We start from the raw sequence: 21,423 nt of genomic DNA, 5'->3' as shown, positions 1-21,423 counted from the left end.
TGGGTTATAGGGTGGTCGGGAGTTTAAAGCGTTCATGTGCGTAAAATGTTTAAAACAGGGTCTGGCACATGGTAAGTGCTAATTAAATGTCAGCTCTTATTATTTCCAGTGTTTGGTTTTTATAACATTTCTAACTCTATTTTTGCACACTTCTGTGATGACTTCCCAGGGATAAATTTCTAGATGTCGAATAGCTGCGTGGAAGCATTAGCGTATTTATAAGATTTTGGATACATAATGCAAAACTCCTCTATAAAGACTCAGATTCAATCATTATCTAGGACTGAGTTTCCAGTGGTGAACAGATGGATGAAAATCCATGCCTTGGTGGAGTTTACATCAGAAAAGGGGTAGACCGTGAACAAAATAACAACGTGACCTATTAGAAGGTGACAAGTGCTGTGGAGAGAAATGAAGCAGGGCTGGGGTGGGAGGGCTGGGATGGGGTGGCGGTTGAGGTTCTGAAGGGATCTGAAGGAGGCAGGGAAATGGTAGGACCGTGTTCCAGGCCGAGGGGACAGGTATGAGGGCTTGGGGGCAGGGACGTGCAGGGTGTGCCTGAGGGGAATCCAGGAGGAGAGGAGGACAGAGCCGGAAGGCGGCAGGGACACTTCACGGAGGGCCCGCAGGCTGAATCAAACTACACTTTGGGAGCAGTTTTAATTCTGTCCAACGATCAGTCTAGGAAGGATGAAGTAGGTGTTCAAGGGGACAATTGGAATGAACTGAAATTATGTCTTCCTTGTTTCAGTCTATGCTTAAGGGCACTAAAAGGAAAAGACAGCTCTCAACGTTTCTCCAAGAAAATCAGAGGTTCCTTGTTTTCTGAGTAAAGCATGTGAATGTCTCGCCTACTCAAGTCCAGTCTTTTTTCTTTTTTTTCTTCCTAGAACAGTAAGAACCAAGAACAAAATGAAAGACACAAGCTTGTTTTGTTTGTTCCTGGGCCGTGTTCCCGGGACAGCCTGTTTGCCAGGTGTGTGATTCTCAGATGATGTTTATCAAAGGAACTTAGGTCTACAAGTGTGAGATGACATTGCCCAGGGTCGAGGGTCCCTGGGCCCCACGCCTCACCCCTCTTGTCTTCCCTGCACCCCGCAGCCACGAAGCATCAGCCCCAGAGACACATGCAGGGGGCAGAAAGGCCAGCTCAGAGGTTGCAGTTCAGGGCAAAGAAGTAGCAAACCACAAGTTCATCTTGGGGACACCATGGCGGAGATAAGTGACCTGGAATTTCTACCCACTTCCTCCAACCGCAGAACCTCTGCTTCAAATAAACCAGGAAGTTCTGGGGGCTTGGGAAGGACCAGACTTTGATCTGAAATGGCTAGAAATGAGGGGAGACGAATGGCTGTGGAAGTGAGGCTGGTGGGTGTGGGTGTTGCCGTATGGGGTGGAAGCTGAGCCCTGACAGGACGCTTGCCCCTCCTGCTTGGGTGTCATCTACACCTTTACAGGCGCTCCCATCGGTGACTCGGCTGGTCGACAATATGTCATTGATTGCCTACTGCGTACACTAGGCACAGGGCCGGTGCCACAGGAGAGCTTATAAAGAATCGTACCCGGAGGAGCTGCCAGTTCCCGCCGGGGAGGGAGGGACACTTTGCTCCACTTGTTGGCTAAGTGCCCCGCAAGCCTTGCCTGCTCCAAGTTAACACCAATCAGCTGGATGTTTCTTTGTCTCCACTCTCTCCCTTCCCTCCCTTCTTTCTGTTTTGCAGGTGGTACAGTTTTGTCATTATGAGATGGGGTTAGACATAATAGATAACTTCTCCTAATAACGGTACCTCAGTTTAAATTTTTAGCCAACTTCAAGCAAGTTTAAATGCTCATTGAAAAGGTAAAACTATATAAAAACAACCAAAGAAGAAGGGCAAACCTTCACCGCTTTTACTTCCTGCTCTTCCTCTCCCGAGATACCCGCTGTTAACATACCAGTATTTATTTACCAGCTTAGACCCTTTTTTCCCTGTACACACCTATTTCTGCATACAGTTTTTATACAGAAAGAGAGTATAAACCCTTGTTTAATTCACTTCTGTACTTCCAGCTTCAGGAACATGATAGACACTGAAAATATTTGTTAAACAAATGAATTAAGAATTTCTGAAATTTGTCCTTCTCATTTAAAAATGCACCATGGACGGCCTTCCGTGTCATCCAGTTCATTCCTTCTATGGCTGCGTAGTATTCTACAGAGTGTCTGCACGGTTGTTCAACCACAACCCTATTGTCAGACGTGGGCTTACCCCTGCTTTCAGTATTGAAGCCCTTGCGCCTACCCCCTCCCACACTCACGTATTTCTCTAGGCAACTGCGGTAAACAGAGTAATGGCTTCCCAAAGACGCCGGCGTCCTAGTCCTCAGAGCCTGTGAATTTGTTTCCTTCCATGGCAAAAGGACTTGCAGGTGTGATTAAGCTGAGGCTCTTGAGACAGAGAAAGCCTTCTGGATTATCAGGTGTGTCCAATATAAGGCACTTTATAAGAAGGAGGCAGGAGGTTCAGGGTTGGTGGAGGAGTTGCGCGGAGGAAGCCGGGGGAAAGCAGACGCGGTGCTGACAGAGCAGAGCTTGGGGTGACGCCATTGCTGGAAGGCGCCATAAGCCAAAGAACGCGGACAGCCTCCAGGAGCTGGAAAAGGCAAAGAAATGGACTCTCCTCTAGAGCCTCCAGAAGGAATGCAGCCCTGCCGGCCCATTTTGGACTTCTGACCTCCAGAACTGTGAGATAATCAATTTTTGGGGTTTTTTTTCCAATTTTTTTATAGTGGTAAAAATTTTACAGTGATAAAATTTACTGTCTTAACCATTTTTCAGTATACCGTTCAGTGGCATTAAATACATGCATAATGTTTCATCAACACCATCCATCTCCATAACTCTTTTCATCTCGTAAACAATTAAACAATAACTCGCCGTTGCCCCCTCCCCTCTGCCCCGGCAACCAACCTTCTACTTTCTGTCTCTGATTTGGGCCACTCTAAATGTCTCATATAGTGGAATCGTATGGTATTCGTCTTTTTGTGGCTGGCATATTTCACTTAGTATAACGTTCTTAAGATTCATCCATATTGTAGCATATGTCAGAATTTCCTTCTTTTTAAAGGCTGAATAATGCTCCATTTTATGGTGGTGGATTTCTAGGCAGAACTGAGACAGGCATTCTTAGCTGAGACGCCAAGAGGTGGTTAAAACAGTATGAGAACATCAAGGTAGCTGATTCCAAGCAGAAAAAACAGCTGACAGTGTAGCGATGTATTTGAATCTGCTGTAATTAAGATTTTCCACAGGCTGTGGGCTGGGTGAGAGACCTCGTTGACAATTTTATCAAACTTGTGATGTTTAAATTCAACAAAACGTTTACATAACAGATTTCAGAAGGAAATTAAATCTGTTTTTGTTTCACTTTTCTATTTTTAAAAAATATAAATGGGCTAAATGAAAGCTGATTTGATGTAGAATACTAAAGTGTGTAAATATGTTGGGGTCTAAAGCCCGTGGAGACACAAACAGGTGTGAGAAGTTCCATGCTCTTAATGATCAAAAATGGGTGTGTAAATCCTAGAGAAGCTTTAATTAAACAGTTCAAAAAAGGTAGCTCCTTTCTACAGGTGTTTTGCAGATTTTGATAGTTGTAGATTCTTTTTTGCTGTGTTTTAAAACAAAAAACAAAAAAGCTAACTTTTAAACCAGAAAATTTTGTTTACCCATTCATTTGTCAGTGACCACTTGGGTTACTTGTACGTTTTAGCCATTGTCAGTAACGCTGCTATAAGCATTGGAGTACTAATACCTCTTTCAGATCCTCCTCTCAGCTCTTTTGGGTATATATCCAGAAGTGGAATTCCTGGATCATATGGTAATTCTATCTTAAATTTTTTGAGGAACCTTCATACTGTTTTCAACAGCAGCTGTATCAGTTTGTTTGTTTTTTTTAATTTATTTTATTTTTGGCTGCGTTGGGTCTTCATTGCTGCACTCAGGCTTTCTCTAGTTGCGGTGAGCAGGGGCTATTCTTCCTTGCAGCGCATGGGCTTCTCATTGCGGTGGCTTCTGTTCTGGAGCACGGGCACTAGGCATGGGGGCTTCAGTAGTTGTGGCATGCTGGTTCAGCAGTTGTGGCTCGTGGGCTCTAGAGCGCAGGCTCAGTAGTTGTGGCGCACGGGCTTAGTTGCTCCGCGGCATGTGGGATCTTCCCAGACCAGGGCTCGAACCCTTGTCCCCTGCACTGGCAGGCGGATTCTTAACCACTGTGCCACCAGGGAAGTCCCTGTACTAGTTTTTAATATCGCATCAGCAGTGCTCAAGGGTTCCAATTTCTCCACATCCTCACCAACACTTGTTTTCTGGGTTTTTTTTGTTGTATGTTTGTTTGTTTTTAGTAGTAGCCATTCTAATGTGTGTGAGGTGATATATCATTGTAGTTTTGATGAGCATTTCCCTAATGATTAGTGATACCGAGCATCTTTTCATGTGCTTATTGGCCATGCGTATATCCTCTTTGGAGAAATACCTATTCAAGTTCCTTTGCCCATTTTTTTTTAATTTTTAAAATTTTTATACAATTTTAAAAGTTACACTAGATTTATTGTTATTATAAAATATTGGCTATATTCCCTGCGTTGTACAATACATCCCTGTAGCCTATCTTACACCCAATAGTTTGTACCTCCCACTCACCCACCCCTATATTGCCACTTCCCTCTTCTCTCTCCCCATTGGTAAACCACTGGTTTGTTGTATTTTTTAAGATTCCACATATAAGTGATATCATACAGTGTTTGTCTTTCTAACTTATTTCACTTATCATAATGCCCTCCAACTCCATCCATGTTGCTGCAAATGGCAAAATTTCGTTCTTTTTTATGGTTGAGTAGTATTCCATTGTGTGTGTGTGTGTGTGTGTGTGTATATCACATCTTTATCCATTCATCTGTTGATGGACACTTAGGTTGCTTCCATATCTTGGCAATTGTAAATAATGCTGCTGTGAACATTGGGGTGCATGTATCTTTCTGAATTAGTGTTTTTGGTTTTTGTTTTATATATATATATATACCCGGGAGTGGAATTGCTGGGTCATATGGTAGTTCTGTTTTTAGTTTTGTGAGAAACAGCCATACTGCCTTCCATAGTGGCTGCACCAATTTACATTCCCCCCAACAGTGTACAGGGGTTCCCTTTTCTCCACACTCTTGCCAACATTTATAGTTCATGTTCTTTTTAATGATAGCCAACCTGACAGGTGTGAGGTGATAACTCATTGTGGTTTTGATTTGCATTTCCCTGATTAGTGATGTTGAGCATCTTTTCATGGGCCTGTTGGTCATATGCATTCCCTCTTTGGAAAAATGTCTCTTCAGTTCTTCTGTGCATTTTTAAATTGGGTTGTTTGTTTTATCAATGTTGAGTTGTATGAGCTGTTTATATATATGATGGATATTAATCCTTTATCAGTCATATAATTTGCAAATATTTTCTCCCATTCAGTAGGTTGTCTTGTGGGGTTTTTTGTTGTTGTTGTTGTTGTCTTTGCGGTACGCGGGCCTCTCACTGTTGTGGCCTCTCCTGTTGCGGAGCACAGGCTCCGGATGCGCAGGCTCAGCGGCCATGGCTCACGGGCCCAGCCGCTCCGCGTCATGTGGGATCTTCCCAGACCGGGGCACGAACCCGTGTCCCCTGCATCGGCAGGCAGACTCTCAACCACTGCACCACCAGGGAGGCCCCAGGTTGTCTTGTATTGTTGATGGTTTCCTATGCTGTGCAAGAGCTTTTAAGTTGAATTAGGTCCCATTTGTTTATTTTTGCTTTTTACTTTAAACCCTTATATATATGATTAGCAAATATTTTCTTCCATTCTGCAGGTTACCTTTTTACCCTGTTGATATTTATCTTTTGATGCACGAAATTTTTAATATTCATGAAGTCCAGTCTATCTTTTTTGTTTTGTTGCCTATACCTTTGGTGTCATATTCAAGAAATGATTGCCAAATTCAGTGTCATGAAGCTTTTTTTCCTGTTTTCTTCTACGGGTTGTATAGTTTTGGGTCTTACATTTAGGTCCTGATCCATTTTGAGTTAATTTTTATACTTGGCACTAGGTAAGGGTCCAGCTTCATTCTTTTCTGTGTGGATATCCAGTTTTCCCAGCACTTTTTTTTTTTTTTCCCCCGATACGCGGGCCTCTCACTGTTGTGGCCTCTCCCATTGCGGAGCACAGGCTCCGGACGCGCAGGCTCAGTGGCCATTGGCTCACGGGCTTAGCCGCTCCGCAGTCAGATTCTTAACCACTGCGCCACCAGGGAAGTCCCCTATTCTTTAATCTTTATTTCCTTCCTTCTGCTAGCTTTGGGTTTAGTTTGTTCTTTTTCAAGTTCCTTAACTTGTAAAGTTATGTTATTAATTTGAGATCTGTTTTTTTTAATGTGTTTATAGCTGTGCATTTTCCCCTTAGGACTGCTTTTGCTACATTATAGTTTTGGTATGTTGCATTTTTGTTTTCATTAAAACTAAGGAGTTTCTAATTCACCTTGTGATTTCTTCTTTGATCCATTGGTTGTTTAAGAGTGTGTTGTTAAATTTCAATATATTTGTGGATTTTCCAGTTTGCCTTCTGTCACTGATTGCTCACTTTATCTCATTGTGGTCAGAGAAAATATGATAGTTATCTTTTTAAATCTGTTGACACTTAATTTTTGTGGCCTAACATATGGTCTAACCTGGAAAATATCCGCGTGCACATAAGAATGTGTATGCTTTTGGTGGTGGGTAGAGTGTGCAGTGTCTGTTATATATAGTTGGTTTGTTGTATCTATTTCCTTACTTCTGTCTGCTTGCTCTATCCATTATTTCTCTCTTCAATTCTGTCAAATTTTGCTTTATTTATTCAGTTGTATGTCATTAGAAATGTGTTTATAATATTACAGCAAGAGGATATATCAAATTTCTATTAATATATAATGTCCTACTTTGTCTCTTGTAAACTTTTTGATTTAAAATCTGTTTTGTAAAAAAAAAATCTGTTTTGTCCAGTGTTAGTACAGCCACCCCTGCTCTCTTCCGGTTACTGTTTGCATGGAATATCTTTTTCCATTCTTTCACTTTTGATCTAAAGTGAGTCTCTTGTGGATAGCATATAGTTGGACTGTGTTTTTTTAACCATTTTGCCAGTCTGTCTTCTGGGGTGTTTAATCCATTTACATTTAAGAGTAGTTACTGGGAAGGAGAGACTTCTGTCATCTTATTTGTTTTCTATACATTTTACGGCTTTGTTTCTCACTCCCTGCCTTACAGTACTGTCTTCCTTAGTGTTTAGTTGACTTTTTTTTTTTGGTAGTGAAATGTTTAAATTCCTTTCTCATTCCTTTTTGTTTATATTCTATAGCTATTTTCTTTGTGGGTACCATGGGGATTACAGTTAACATACTAAAGTTATAACACTCTTATTTGAATTTATACCAGCTTAACTTCAATAATATACAAGAACTCTGCTCCTTTACAGCTCCATCCCCACCCCTTGCTGTTGTTATCACAGAATTACACCTTTATACATTGTGTGCCCCAGAATAATGTAAACTAATAATGATTTTTAATGCATTAGTCTCAAGTCATTTAGAAAACAAAGTGGAATTATAAGCCATTGTTACAATAATGTTAGCTTTTATAATTACTTGTTTATGTACCTTTACTGGGATCTTTGTTTCTTCATATGGCTTTGAGTTGAATCTTTTTCTTTCTGTTTCTCAGTCTTGATTATTTCCATTGTCCTATCTTCAAGTTCACTGATTCTTATGGCTGTTCAAATTTGCCTTTGAATCCCTCTAGTTAATTTTTCATTTCAATTATTATACTTTTCAGCTCCAGAATTTCTTTTTGGCTTCTTTTTAGGTTTTATGTCTCATGATTGATGTTTCCATTTTTGTTCATACATTTTCCTGGCTTCTTCCAAATCTTCCTTAAGTTCTTTGAGCGTCTTTAAGACAGTTGTTTTAAAAGTTGTTTTGTCTGCTGTATTGGCCATCAGGTCTGTTTCAGGGATAGTTCCTGTTGGTTTTATTTATTTTTTCTTTGAATGGGCCATACTTTTCTGTTTATTTGTATGCCTTATGATTTTTTTGGAAAAAAATTGAATATTTGGATTTACTAATGTGGTAATTATGGAGACCAGATTCTCCCTCTTACCCAGAGTTTGCTGTTTTTTGTTACTGCTTTGTTTAATAGCATTTTTTTGTTTGTTTGCTTCCCATTGCTGTAGGCTATCTATGTGACAAGGATCAGCTGAGGTATAGTTTAAAGTCTTGGGTCTTTTCAGAGCCTTTCCTTGGGCATGCACGATCACTTGCTAACTTCCCCCATATATGCAGTTGTTTTGCATGTCTGATGGTTAATTTTGTGTCAGTTTGCCTGGGCTAAGGAATGCCCAGATAGCTGGTAAAAAATTATTTCTGGGTATGTTTGTGAGGGTGTTTTCAGAAGAGATTAGCAAAGAGATTAGAAGACAATCAATACACTGAGTGAAAAAGATCTGCCTTCACCAATGTGGGCAGGCCTCATCCCATGCATCAAGGGTCTGAATAGAACAAAAAGGCGGAGGAAGGGCAAATTATCTCCCTGTTCTTAAGCTGGGAGGTCCATCTTCTGCTGCCCTCAGAGATATCAGAGCTCCTGTTTCTTGCACTAGCAGCCCCTCACCCCCTGGTTCACAGGCCTTCAGCATTTTACTGAATTATGCCCATGGCCTTCCTGATTCTCCAGACTGCAGATCATGTGACTTCTCAGCCTCTGTAACGTGAGCTGACTCCTATAATAAATTTCATATAGATATACATAGAGAGGGAGATATCTATATAGAGATATCAATCTACATATATCATATTGGTTCTGTTTCTCTGGAGAACCCTAATACAGTATCCTTGTCTTTAATGTTTGGCTCTAAAAAGGAGGAAAAAGAGAAAAATGAAGAGGGCAGTAAAGGGCACCCACCCTTTAAATCCCCTGGAAGTCACTTCAGCTGGAGGTGGAGGGGCAGCAACAATCTAATCAGAAGCAGCAATGGGCAGTCAGCATAGATCGCCAACATTTGCAGCACAGGGTCCTCTTCTGCCCAACCTGGCTCCCACAAGCTGTATTCAAACAGCTGCCCACCATGGGAATGGGGGGATGGGTAACTGCTATGCTCAGAGCTGAAACTGACCAAAATGAAGCACAGTTTACCTGTCCAAGCCTTCCCCTGGAAGTTGCAATCCTTCAATAGACTCCAGAGTTCCAAAATACTTACATGAGACAGATTCTGCCAGTACAATTGTTGTCTGGGGGGCGGGGGGAGATAGATTGCTGATGCTTCCCATCCAACTATCTTTCCAGAATCCTTTCAATCTGTGTTCTTTGAAACCACCTAGTTCATAGTAATTTGTTATAGCAGAAGTAGAAAATTAATTCAGCAAGAGACCTAGAAATTTCTAGTTCAAAGTATAAACTCGTTTTCTCAATTCATTTATTGTCTCTCATATAGACATGGTAGCCATCCTGGTCACTGCCCTCCTGACAATTCCCAATGTGCCCATGTTCCTCTCAAAATGTCAATCCCAGAATGACCCACTGCTCTAGACCCTGCCCACTGGTACAGAGTAAGCATCTTGTTCGATTTGTGTCTGGGAATCTCGCATTAAGCTGTGCTCATTAAGCTAGAAATGAACTGAACACCTAAATCTACCTCAGTCCCATCTCTTCTGTCCTGTTCTTGTGTCATTGGCTTGTTTTGACCTTGGGGCAGGACTTTATCCTTTCTAAACTTCATGTTGTCTAAACAGTGAAATAATAGCATCTCCAGCATCAAGCTAGACTAGTTGTTTGTTGCCATTTCAATTCCTTGTGCTTTCGGAGAATAGAAAGAGCAGGTAGATTTGGCCCCTTAACCTGGGAGGAAGCTAATAGAGACATTATAAATAGAGTAGGTAAAAGCCACGATGTCAAAACTGGCTCAGCTTCAGGGCTTTACATGCCTAAGATGTTGGGGGTGGGCTCCCAATCCGGTTCCATCCGGTTCTCCCTCCCGCCGCGGGTCCCCCCAGCTCGGGCGGCGAGAGAAGCGGCAGCGGCCAGGCAGCCCAGCTTCGAGAAGGCTCTCGGTGCGCCGCGGCCCGCAGGCACCGGGCACGCGCCCGCCCCGCCGCCGCGATGCCAAGAGGAAGGTCAGCTCCGCCGAGGGGGCGGCGAAAGAGGAGCCCAAGAGGAGATGGGCAAGGTTGTCCGCTAAACCGCCTCCTGCAAAAGTGGAAACGAAGCCAAAAAAAAGGCGGCAGGAAAGGATAAATCTTCAGACAAAAAAGTGCAAACAAAAGGAAAAAGGGGGGGAGCAAAGGGAAAACAGGCTGAAATGACTAACCAAGAGACTAAAGAAGACTTAGCTGCAGAAGATGGAGAAACTAAAAACGAGGAGAGCCCAGCTTCTGATGAAGCAGGAGAGAAAGAAGCCAAATCTGATTAATATCACACACCTGGTCCAATCAGTGGTCCCTGTCTCCTTTCTTGTACAATCCAGAGGAATATCAACTATTTCGTAAATGCAAGTTTTTTAGTAGCTCTAGAAACATAAAAAGGAGGGAATCCCACCTCATCCCAGTTTTTGAGTGTAAATGCTTTTTTTAAGAGGTGAAATCATTTGGTGGTTGTTTATTTTTTGATACAACCAGAAAATAGTGGGATATTGAATATGCGAGGCTTTGTCTTGTGTGTCAGCTTAACATTCCACAGATGGAGGGTAGCTTTTATAGCCTATAATACAAAGCGTACTAAATGGCAGTTTGGAGTCAGTTGTGCATTTAATGTCTTAAACCCTTTACATTACTTCTCTTCCCATGTTACTTTTGGTAGAATTGTTTCCTAAAGCAAACCACTCACCCCTTGCTCTTGGCTCTCCTGGGCAGAGTTTTGTGCACTCTGTAACATCTTTGGTCGGTGGTAGTCCAGTTCTCGTAACTGTTAATGTGCTGTGAACGACTGACAATTTGAGGATGTAGTGTATATGATATTGTGAATTAGTGGGACTTACAATGTAACAGCCTATCAATATTTGAAGATATTGGTACTTGATATCCTGTGAAGGAAATTTTGCCTTCAAATTTTAAGCTGGAAAGTCCCTGGAATAACTGTTCAGAAAAGAATCACAGCTACGTGACTTTTTAGATTTTTGGTATGTATGTTGAGAATTGTGTACAAATTGAAATGTGTGTGTACTGATCCTCAAAACAATCAGTAAAATCTCAATTATGAAAAAAAATGCCTAAGATATGATTTATAGGGGAAAACTTCACCAAAGAGCCGAGCTCAAAGCAGGGACTGAATTTTTTTTTTTTTTTTTTGTCGTATATGGCCTTTATTACGTTGAAGTAGGTTCCCTCTGTGCCCACTTTCTGGAGAGTTTTTATCATAAATGGTGTTGAATTTTGTCAAAAGCTTTTTCTGCATCTATTGAGGTGATCATATGGTTTTTATTCTTCAATCTGTTAATAAGGTGTATCACATTGATTGATTTGCGTATGTTGAAGAATCCTTGCATTCCTGGGATAAACCCCACTTGATCATGGTGTATGATCCTTTTAATGTGCTGTTGGATTCTGTTTGCTAGTATTTTGTTGAGGATTTTTGCATCTATATTCATCAGTGATACTGGTCTGTAATTTTCTTTTTTTGTAGTATCTTTGTCTGGTTTTGGTATCAGGGTGATGGTGGCCTCATAGAATGAGTTTGGGAGTGTTCCTTCCTCTGCAATTTTTTGGAAGAGTTTGAGAAGGATGGGTGTTAGCTCTTCTCTAAAGGTTTGATAGAATTCACCTGTGAAGCCATCTGGTCCTGGACTTTTGTTTGTTGGAAGATTTTTAATCAGTTTCAATTTCAGTGCTTGTGATTGGCCTGTTCATATTTTGTTTCTTCCTGGTTCAGTCTTGGAAGGTTATACCTTTCTAAGAATTTGTCCATTTCTTCCAGGTTGTCCATTTTATTGGCATAGAGTTGGCTTGTAGTAGTCTCTTAGGATGCTTTGTATTTCTGCGGTGTCTGTTGTAACTTCTCCTTTTTCATTTCTAAATTTATTGATTTGAGTCCTCTCCCCCTTTTTCTTGATGAGTCTGGCTAATGGTTTATCAGTTTTGTTTATCTTCTCAAAGAACCAGCTTTTAGTTTTATTGATCTTTGCTATTGTTTTCTTTGTTTCTATTCCATTTATTTCTGCTCTGATCTTTATGATTTCTTTCCTTCTGCTAACTTTGGGTTTTGTTTGTTCTTCTTTCTCTAGTTCCTTTAGGTGTATGGTTAGATTGTTTATTTGAGATTTTTCTTGTTGCTTGAGGTAGGCTCGTATAGCTATAAACTTCCCTGTTAGAACTGCTTTGGTGCATCCCATAGGTTTTGGATCGTCATGTTTTCATTGTCATTTGTCTCTAGGTATTTTTTGATTTCTTCAGTGATCTCTTGGTTATTTAGTAACGTATTGTTTAGCCTCCATGTGTTTGTGTTTTTTATATTTTTTTCCCTGTAATTGATTTCTAATCTCATGGCATTGTGGTCAGAAAAGATGCTTGATATGATTTAAATTTTCTTAAACTTACTGAGGCTTGATTTGTGACCCAAGACGTGATCTATCCTGGAGAATGTTCTGTGCGCACTTGAGAACAAAGTGTAATCTGCTGTTTTTGGATGGAATGTCCTATAAATATCAATTAAATCTATCTGGTCTATTGTGTCATTTAAAGCTTCTGTTTATTTATTTATTTTCATTTTGGATGATCTGTCCATTGGTGTAAGTGAGGTGTTAAAGTCCCCCACTATTACTGTGTTACTGTTGATTTCCTCTTTTAGAGCTGTTAGCAGTTGCCTTATGTATTGAGGTTCTCCTATGTTGGGTTCATATATATTTATAATTGTTATATCTTCTTCTTGGATTGATCCCTTGATCATTATGTAGTGTCCTTCCTTTTCTCTTGTAACATTCTTTATTTTAAAGTCTATTTTATCTGATATGAGTATTGCTACTCCAGCTTTCTTTTGATTTCATTTGCATGGAATATCTTTTTCCATCCCCTCACTTTCAGTCTGTATGTGTCCCTAGGTCTGAAGTGGGTCTCTTGTAGACAGCATATATATAGGTGTTGTTTTTGTATCCATTCAGCCAGCCTTTGTCTTTTGGTTGGAGCATTTAATCCATTCACGTTTAAGGTAATTATCGATAATGTATGTTCCTATGACCATTGTCTTAATTGTTTTGGGTTTCTTTTTGTAGGTCCTTTTCTTCTCTTGTGTCTCCCACTTAGAGAAGTTCCTTTAGCATTTGTTGTAGAGCTGGTTTGGTGGTGCTGAAATCTCTTAGCTTTTGCTTGTCTGTAAAGTTTTTGTTTTCTCCATCGAATCTGAAGAAGATCCTTGCTGGGTAGAGTAATCTTGGTTGTAGGTTCTTCCCTTTCATCACTTTAAGTATATCATGCCACTCCCTTCTGGCTTGTAGAGTTTCTGTTGAGAAATCAGATGTTAACTTCATGGGAGTTCCCTTGTATGTTATTTGTCATTTTTCCCTTGCTACTTTCAATAACTTTTCTTTGTCTTTTAATGTTTGCCAATTTGATTACTGTGTGTCTCGGCGTGTTTCTCCTTGGGTTTATCCTGTATGGGACTCTCTGCGCTTCCTGGACTTGGGTGGCTATTTCCTTTCTGATGTTAGGGAAGTTTTCAACTATAATCTCTTCAAATACTTTCTTGGGTCCTTTCTCTCTCTCTTCTCCTTCTGGGGCCCCTATAATGCGAATGTTGTTGCGTTTAATGTTGTCCCAGAGGTCTCTTAGGCTGTCTTCATTTCTTTTCATTCTTTTTTCTTTATTCTGTTCCTCAGCAGTGAATTCCACCATTCTGTCTTCCAGGTCACTTATCCGTTCTTCTGCCTCCGTTATTCTGCTATTGATTCCTTCTAGTGTATTTTTCATTTCAGTTACTGTATTGTTCATCTCTCTTTGTTTGTTCTTTAATTCTTCTAGGTCTTTGTTAAACATTTCTTGCATATTCTCAATCTTTGCCCCCATTCTTTTTCCAAGGTCCTGGATCATCTTCACTATCATTATTCTGAATTCTTTTACTGGAAGGTTGCCTATCTCCACTTCATTTAGTTGTTTTTTGGGGTGTTATCTTGTTCCTTCATCTGGTACATAGTCCTCTGCCTTTTCATCTTGTCTATCTTTCTGTGAATCCAGGGACTGAATTTATGTTGGGAATTTATTTTGTCATTAGCGCCAGAGCGGCCAGGCCATCCAAATGTTGGCCCCAGATGCTGCAGGCCTCCTCCAATGCCAGAAGAGAGGAGATACCCTGGGAGCCCCCAGGCTTCACACCTGTGTGACAGGCACCTCCCTTCAGCCCCCTGGGGCCCCACCCAGCACTTGGCCGAGCGAACTCTCAAGGATTGATAATTCTTTGGCACTTTATTGTCTGATGGAGCTGGGTGGTTTTACAAATGCAAAGCAAGTTAGAGTTTGGAGAGAGCCAATTCCCTCCTGGTTCCTCTTTTACAGAGAGAAAGCCAAGGCTAGTTTGTGTAGACTTCAGAGTTCTCTAAGTTATGCTTTGTGGAATAGCCTCATGGGAAGTCTCTGTGGGGGCTTCCCTGGTGGTGCAGTGGTTAAGAATCTGCCTGCCAGTGCAGGGGACACGGGTTCGAGCCCTGGTCTGGGAAGATCCCACATGCCACGGAGCAACTAAGCCCGTGCATCGCAACTACTGAGCCTGCGCTCTAGAGCCCGCGAGCCACAACTGCTGAAGCCCATGTGCCTAGAGCCTGTGCTCTGCAACAAGAGAAGCCCCCACAATGAGAAGCCTGCACACCGCAACAAAGAGTAGCCCCTGCTCGCGGCAACTAGAGGAAGCCTGGGCACAGCAACGAAGATGCAGTGCAGCCAAAAATAAATAACTAAAATAAATAAATTTAAAAAAGGAAGTCTCTGGGCATTTTTCACTCCAGCCAACGGCGGGTGTGCTGGGCCAGACCAGGAAAAATGCTTCCACACAGGGCTCACACATACTTGTATCGGAAGCACTAGATTCGTTTCCTAGGGCTGCTGTAACATAGTACCACAAACTGGGTGGCTTAAAACAATGGAAAGTTCTTGCCTCTCAGTTCTGGAGGCAGGTGGTCTGAAATCAAGGTATCAGCAGGGCCAAGTTCTCTCTGCAAGCTTCAGCGAAGATCCTTCCCTGCCCCTTCCAGCATCCGGTGACTCCCGGCGACCCCTGGCATTCCCTGGCTTGCAGGTGCATCACTCCAGTCTCTGCCTCTGTCATCACACAGCGTTCTTTCTGTGTCTCTGCATCATCCTCCCTTTGCGTATGTCCATCTCTGTGCCCAAATTTCCCCTCTTGTAAGAGCACCAGTCCTATTGCATCAGGGCCCACTCTACTGGGGGCCCTCTTCTTAACTTGATTACTTCTGCAAAGACCCTGTTGCAAAATAAAGTCACATCCACAGGTACCAAGGGTTAGGACTTCAATATCTCTTCTAGGGACACAATTCAACTATAATAGGAGCCTTCTACCGGGAGACAGAATGAAGCAGGTAAAAAAGGCCTAGGGATGCTGGTTCCGTTAGCCATGTCCTAACTGAGATATGAGGGCACCTGGACAGGCAGCCCTGCAACCTAGTATTCCTGGCTGACCCTGATTATGAATCGTAGAAGGAAGGGCTGATACAGGGCCCAGTCTCTGCACTGACTCTTTTTTTAACTTAAAAAAATTTTTTTTGGCCACACCGCAGTGGCATGCAGTACTTCCCCAACCAGGGATTGAAGCCAGTGGAAGTGTGGAGTCTTAACCACTGGACCACCAGGGAAGTCCTCTGTACTGTTTTGAGAGCCTTCCTCAGACCCAAACTTGCTCCCTGACTTGGCAAAGCAAGCCCCGGAGTCCCTTCGTCACCTGCCTCAGGATCCAGTTAGCAGTTGTTATCACTTGTATCAGTATTACTTATTCCATCCTCACTCCTTCCCAAAGTACTCCTTCTACCCCACACACGGCTTCCCCTGAGAAGAGCTCTGGTTAATTAATACAACCTTCCCTCTGCTTGCTGCATTTCCAATGCCATGGTGGCCTGTACGCACCGGCATCCCAGGCAGCCCGCCGGCACACCAGCCCCTCAGCCTCACTCTCCTCGCAGCTCTTGGCCGTGGAGGGTGAGGCTACCCCACTCCCGGGCCTCGCTGCCAGGGGAGCCTGTGTGCTTGGGTATTTTCTGGTTCCAAAACATTGCCAGTGACCTGCTCTCTCTGATCCTTGATGACACTTCTCACTTCAGTAAAGATTTGCAGATGCGTCCAAATCCACCACCTGGAAGATACCAAGAACCGTCGTGTCCCGTTTGAGTGGGGCCACTCGGGCTAATCGTTTCCGCAGGGGCAGTGGAGGGCCTGCATTGCTTCATCCCAGGGTCTTACATCCTTGACTGGAAGCATTCTCCAAGCCCACTGCAGCCTAGATAGAAAACTGCAGCGAGACTTTCCATTAGGTGGTTCTAGAAATGCCACCTTAGAGAACCATGAACTTGCCCGCGAGTGACAGGACTGCAGGTATTAAACTGTGTGTGCCCTGCTGTCCCAGGCCTGCAGGCGAGGGCCCTGGCATCACCCACTCCATTTCCCTCCATACCATCCCCGGAGGGCACTGCCATTGCCCAACAGGTTCTGGGAGATAGAAAGGAGAAGAAGCATCCCGAGGGAACTGAGGTCAGGGGCAGCACATCTGCAGCAAGGGGTACAGGGCTGCTGTGCCAATTCGTCCATTCAATACACTGTGAGCAGTGCCTTCTGGAATTGGCTTCTGGCAGCAGTGCAGAGGCCTGGCAAGGGTGGGGCAGACATCCGTGAGTGAAGGAGAAGTTTTCTGGAAAGGAAAGTGAACATCCCATGGGAGCTGTATGATATGACAGAGAATGGTCACTAGACTGGAAGTGCCTGTGCCGTCTGTACCTGGACCCGCTTTGTGCTCAAGAAGATGGGAACACTTTTTGGAACTTCAGTGGGCTGTGTTTCTTTGAGACCCTGCGCCAGGATTGGATCACATGGGTGTTAGAGCCTCAGTGGGGTTCCATGTGCTTTGCCCTCTTTAATCCTCACAACCACCCTGAGATGATGGTGGTGGCATTATTATCCCCATTTTACAGATGAGAAAACCGAGGACCAGGCAGATTAAGTGACTGGTTGAAGATCTCCCATGACTGGTTTGTGCAGAGCTGGGATTTAGAACCCTGGCCTGGACACCTCACCTCTTCCCATCTCCTTGGTACTGTGTTCCTTGAGTCAGAATGGCCCAGCCCAGACTTGGGAATCCAGTGCTCCAGGGCCTGGAATTGGCCAGAGCTCTCAGAGCCATAAATAGACCCCATTCCCAGTGGGATGTGCTGTGTGGAGACACCGAGTCTCCTTGCAGCCCAGGAAAAGCATCAGCAATGCCCACAGGGAGAGTCTGCAGGGCTGCTCCCCCCCGCCGCCCCCCACCCCCGGGGAGAGCGTGGAGCTGCAGGTCCCACAGGGAAGGAAAGCCAGCCCAGCCTGGCTTTGTGCCTTTCTCCATTTGGCCTAAGAACGGAGGACACCCTTTGGATACCCCAGGACTTCACGGGCCGTGAGGGCCACAGTGGCCAAGAGGAGATAAATCTGAGTGCGTCCTTCTCAGTGGGCTGTTGGCGTGAGATTACAAATAAATGACAGTTTCCATAATTACTGTGCTGTCTATTCTGAAGCAAGGGTGGATGCGGGTCAGGGCTCTAGAATCAGCGCCGGGTTCAAGTCCTGGTGCTTATGTGGCGTTGGCCTCATGACCTCAGGCAGGTGAGCCAGCTGGCAAGACTGACCTTGGACTCGGCTCACCCTCACGGCTGCTTTCCCTCCAGACCAGCACCCACCCAACCCCACCCAGCACCCATCACAACAACCAGCACCGAGTGGTGCCAAGACTCGCAAGTGGTGTGAACCAGACTACCTAGCACCTCCCATGAAGACATGCCCAGAGTTTGGGGCTCAAGCAACCTAAACAGGAAAGGGAGGAAGACATCCTCCAGATCAAGGGGGCCCAGAGCCTTCTCCGGGGTGGCTGGAGAAGGGCCTACACCAACCCACAGGACCCCCCCTGCCATTCCAGTGACCTCTTAGTCACACACTGCCACATCCACTGAACATCCACTCATCTATCACGTGCTAATAGGGAGCCCCCCAGTCTTATGGCATTTTGTTACGTCATCCTGAGCTAAGACGGTGCAGCTCCAGGCACAGAGTGTGTTTCTGAAGCCTCTGGTTCATTTCCGTCGTTAGGTTCAGGGCTGGGCACCAGTCAGCCAGGGAGCTGCACCCACCACCGTCAGGTTCTCCAGGGCTGATGACTGACACCGCATTGCCTGATTGCTTCCAAGGAGCTGAGCCCCCAGCTTGTCAGCCACTTGGTACCACACTCCCCATGCGCAGCCCTGAGCTGGCAAGGGTCCGTGCCAGGTCACTGTTCCCACATACCTTGCTCCAAGGGAAATCTCTGCATGGCTCCCAGCTCCCCAGGATCTGACATTTTAAAGCCTCCAGCTCCTCCCCCAACCCAGGTTGAAGGGATGCGTCAGGAACTCACTGGGTATGCAAATGTATACGTGTGTGTTCATAACACAATAGGCTGGATTCTTTCCTGATGTTTCACTTCAGACTGAGGTCTGCTGCAAAAGAAGACACTGGGAGGGGCTCACACGTGAGAATAGGATTCAATTTCTGGAGGGTGAGAGGCCAGGCAATGGATGCCTGTCCAGAGAAACAAGGTGTCCCAACAGGCAGGTGTGCAAGCGCAGCAACAAGAAATTCACTCAATGCACAGGAATTAAGTGCCTGTTGTTGCCAGGCTCTGTGAGGGGCTCTGGGATACAGGCAGGACGCAGGCCAGAGAGGCTTAGAAGTCAAGCTCTAGAATCAACCACCCCTGGTCCAACCCTGGCTCCATTTAGCATCTCTGTGAAGCCAAGAACATCTTTTTTTCTGCCAACATACCCCTATTGTTCTCTGGGGAACCATCCCTGTGGTTCACGTTGTCCCAGAGAAGCTGACGTCAGGCCCAGTTCCTGGGGAAGAGTGAGGGATCCCCTCACCCTGAGCCAATCACTGGCTCCCAGGAGCAGGCAGGCACGTGACCAAGCCGGGGGCCCTGGTCACAACCCTAGACGCCCCTGAGCTCCTGCCAGACCTGAAACCAGAGAGGAGGTAGGGACCACTTCCTGTCTCTATCTGGCCACTAGACAGAGCCCCAAACTGAAGCAAACACAAGGGAAGCAAGAACCAGAGACGGGGGGAAACCGAGGCCTGACAGCATGTGAGTCTTGGGTTAGCCATGCCTGAAATAGCTGCATCCCCACACCTCTCAGTTCAATAAGTAAATTAATTACCTCTTTTCTTTTAAATTGTCTTGTATAAGCCAGATTAAATTAGGTTTCTGCCATGTACAACTCTTCCAATACACATACGTACCCAAAGCAATTGCAGATTTATGAAAATGGAGAATGAACCAAGACAACAGTGTCTCCAGGTTGTACTTGGTTACAACACGGCTGGTGAGGGGTAACTGATAAGGTGCCGATTTGTGGTTAGCGTTGGCGAATGTCAGATGTAGGCAGAAGGGCTTCTCATCTAAGTGGCTTTGTGGATACCAGATAAAGTCTGACCTTTCCCCTTCTTTTTTTTAGGAGTTTATTTATTTATTTATTTATTTTTGCTGTGTTGCGTCTTCGTTTCTGTGCGAGGGCTTTCTCTAGTTGTGGCAAGCGGGGGCCACTCTTCATCGCGGTGCGTGGGCCTCTCACTATGGCGGCCTGTCTTGTTGCGGAGCACAGGCTCCAGACGCGCAGGCTCAGTAGTTGTGGCTCACGGGCCTAGTTGCTCCGCGGCATGTGAGATCCTCCCAGACCAGGGCTCGAACCCGTGTCCCCTGCGTTAGCAGGCAGACTCTCAACCACTGTGCCACCAGGGAAGCCCTCCCCTTCTTTTTTGAGAGTGCCTCACAGGCAGACTGGTTACTCCTTGGGTACCCCAAGGGGTAAGAGCCTCACCTATCACTCTAGGGACCCTGAGGTTAGAGGTTTTCAACTCCCCACGCTGACAGCCTGCAATAGCCATAGCTCCATGCAGATTCACCAACCCCTGAGTGAGCACTTTCAACTCATCCAGGAACGGGATTCTTAGATTAAAAGAGGGGCAGGGAAAGGCACATTTCTGGAGAGAAGGCGACCTGAGCAGGAGATGGAATTCTGCGTGCATGTGGGGAGGGGCAGGGTCTGGCACCCCGAGGTGCTTAGTAAACTGGTTCTTCCATAGATATGAATGAGTTAATGAGCAGACCTCACAGAGGGGCAGAGTATAGAGATGGTTATTATATAGGGAATTTCCTAAGATCTCAAAAGGCCTTGGGACATCAGTTGGCAAAATGTGCCTCAAATTCGTCAGATTTCTGCCGTATTTGCATGCCACCTGACTGTTATCTACTTAACATTTTTCTTTAAAGTACCCCCCTTTTTTAACTTAAGTATACCACTATGGCAAATACGTGTACAATGCAGATGCAGTGATTCTAAGCCTGAGGCTGGGCTCTTTGTTCAAAAGGATTAGCCAGAGCTAGAGAGGCATTAAAGACAGCCAGCACCGAGCAGAGACTTCCTCTTTGCGTACTCAGCACTGAAAGGAAAGACTTAACTTGATATTTACTGCTATTTAATTATATGTTAGGTTATTCACTCAAAATCATCACGTATATCTTCTATATCCCAGGAAATACCGGCATAGCTCGAGGATGTTATGAATTCAGTTCCAAACCACTGCAATGAAGTGAATATCGCAATAAAGCGAGTCACAAGACTTCTTTTGTTTCCTAGTGCATGTAAAAGTTATATTTACACTATACAGTGGTGTGTTATTTATCGTAATGTTTAATTTAAATTATTTAATGTTACAATATTGCAAGAATTACTGAAACATGACAGAAGCATGAGGCGAGCAAATGCTGTTAGAAAAATGGAACCTATATACTTGCTCAATGCAGGGTTGCCACAAACCTTCAATCTGTATAAAATGCGATGTCTGCAAAGTGCAGTAAAACAACACACAATAAAACCAGGTATGCCTGTATGTCCTGAGCTGCCGGGACACTCAGTACAAAACCGCAGGACACTGCCAATCAGTGGCCAGTGGTCTCAAGGCTGTGCCCTTGGCTGGTCTAGTGAACCATCCTGCCACCCCTCTGGATTACCTGTGGGGCTGCTCACTTTCTTTAGGTTGAGGTCCTGGGTTTTTCTCCTTGATTCACAGGAGGCCAGCTGGTGCTTGGATCCTAGACTGGGTTGCTCAGGACCCTCCTGTTGAGCTCCCCATCCTGCTACA

At 44.4% G+C, this 21,423-nt stretch overlaps 1 protein-coding gene and 1 pseudogene across 4 annotated transcripts in view; both read left to right on the top strand.

Annotated features, from left to right (window-relative positions):
- Positions 1 to 1,562: 1,562 nt before the first annotated feature.
- NDRG4 (NDRG family member 4) overlaps positions 1,563 to 21,423 on the top strand; it is a 79,886-nt gene continuing 60,025 nt past the window's right edge. The window contains exons 1-2 of one of the 3 annotated variants that reach the window (XM_079907413.1): positions 1,563 to 1,840; positions 2,311 to 2,724. The gene's annotated coding sequence lies outside the window, so the exon portion shown is untranslated. Of the gene's footprint in view, positions 1,841 to 2,253; positions 2,725 to 21,423 lie in introns of those variants that run through there. The other 2 variants (XM_079907414.1, XM_079907412.1) reach the window with 2 other exon arrangements.
- On the top strand, positions 9,559 to 12,105 carry LOC307178840 (non-histone chromosomal protein HMG-14-like; annotated as a pseudogene). Its single transcript has one exon. The product of its transcript is annotated as a non-histone chromosomal protein HMG-14-like (transcript).

The sequence above is a fragment of the Stenella coeruleoalba genome, assembly GCF_951394435.1.
Source record: "Stenella coeruleoalba genome assembly, chromosome: 20".
In the NCBI taxonomy this organism is placed as follows: Eukaryota; Metazoa; Chordata; class Mammalia; order Artiodactyla; family Delphinidae; genus Stenella; species Stenella coeruleoalba.
This window is presented reverse-complemented; position numbering and strand designations above follow the sequence as displayed.